Source organism: Psittacula echo (assembly GCF_963264785.1).
Source record: "Psittacula echo genome assembly, chromosome: 1".
NCBI classification, from domain to species: domain Eukaryota; kingdom Metazoa; phylum Chordata; class Aves; order Psittaciformes; family Psittacidae; genus Psittacula; species Psittacula echo.
The window spans coordinates 84,436,821-84,438,328 of NC_137735.1; positions in this window are offsets into that span (position 1 = coordinate 84,436,821).

Consider the following 1,508-nt stretch of genomic DNA (forward strand, 5'->3'; position numbering starts at 1 on the left):
TTTTTCTGTTCAGGAAATTGCATCAGTTGAGGATGTGAGTATTTGAAAGAGGAGATGTCCTGGGGAATATGCTATAGATAAAGTATAGGAAAAAGTGTACAGAGTAGGTGGTACAAATGAGTAGTTTCCTGTCCATTCACTAAAGACCTAACCAAGACAGTTGTGTTCATGCCTTTTAAGAGTTCAATAAATGTCTGGGATTTTTCCAGTGCTTTAGACTCTAGCTTTCTATGGGAGAATGGGTATTGTATTAAACAAACACCAGAAATGTGCATATCTGTGGATGCAGAAGGTTGTTACATTAATGTAATATGTCTTCATGTAGGGTGTACGGTGTACTTTCCCGGTACTAGTTGTGGGGTCAAGTGAGTACTACTCCAAGAAAAAAGGCATATGCTTGGCTCAGGATAAAGCCCTTACAGACCTGAATTTCTCAGGGATGGCCTTTAACCAATGATTCCTTTGAGCAGAGCAGGTCATTTGTTCCTGTGCTCCTCTTTTGAGTTGCTAATTAATGGGTTAATTACTTTTGGTATTTTGAGGACATCTCTCCAAGGTTACAATAGCTACTGTAAAAACAGTATGGAAATGTTAAGAGTAGACCACATAAGAAAGGTTTGTGTACAGTAAAAATAACATATGATGAGAATAAGCATTCATAGTGACGTTGTGTGCTTTATGGTAAGAGTATACCATAGACTGCATTTATCTCTGTGGTGACACTTTTGCTGTATGACTTCTGCATTGAAGATCTGGATAGTAGACATTACCGTCTTAGCTACTCTATGACAAGGGTGACAGTATGCAGCATTTTGTGAAGACTGATGATATCAGAGCTACTTCAGGGTCTCACATATAAACAGCACAGATAACTTTGGTAATCATATGGAGGATATGAATTTGTGCCCAGTGAGCTGCTGAATATGAACTCAAGATTAAGCTTAAAATAATAGCATGAAGAATTTTGTATATGCAATTTTCTTGTAAGCTTTTTGTATGCCGTGCATTGATCAATGGATACACTTTAATGTGAGTTCCAGACTTGATTCCACTAAAGATTCCTGGGCTTGTTGCACTGGTGATTTACGTGAGTGCACATGATTTGACTTTTCAGGTTATGAGCAGGCTGTGGCTGTGCCAGTGCTACTGCAGAAAAGTTAGTAGTGCCTATGATAAGACTTGCCCTAGGATAACTGATGGTTGAAGTCCCAGTGGAAATACACCTGGATGTCTTCAGTGTTTAATAGGAGAGGGGCAAGTGTCTTTAACCAAAAAAGTGTGAGTTTTGCTTGTTCAATATTTATATTTTATAACATAAGCTGCACAAACCTTATCTGAAAATACTTGGTCATTGATTTTCATGAGCATCCAAACTTTATAAAATATCAGAGGTACTTGAAGCCATAGTGCTGCTGCAGACCTGATGAATAATGCACAGTGGTTCACAGGGAGCATTGTTAAATGGAGATGTAAATGTGACAAATGCATCACTGTTCTCAGAGCTCCCT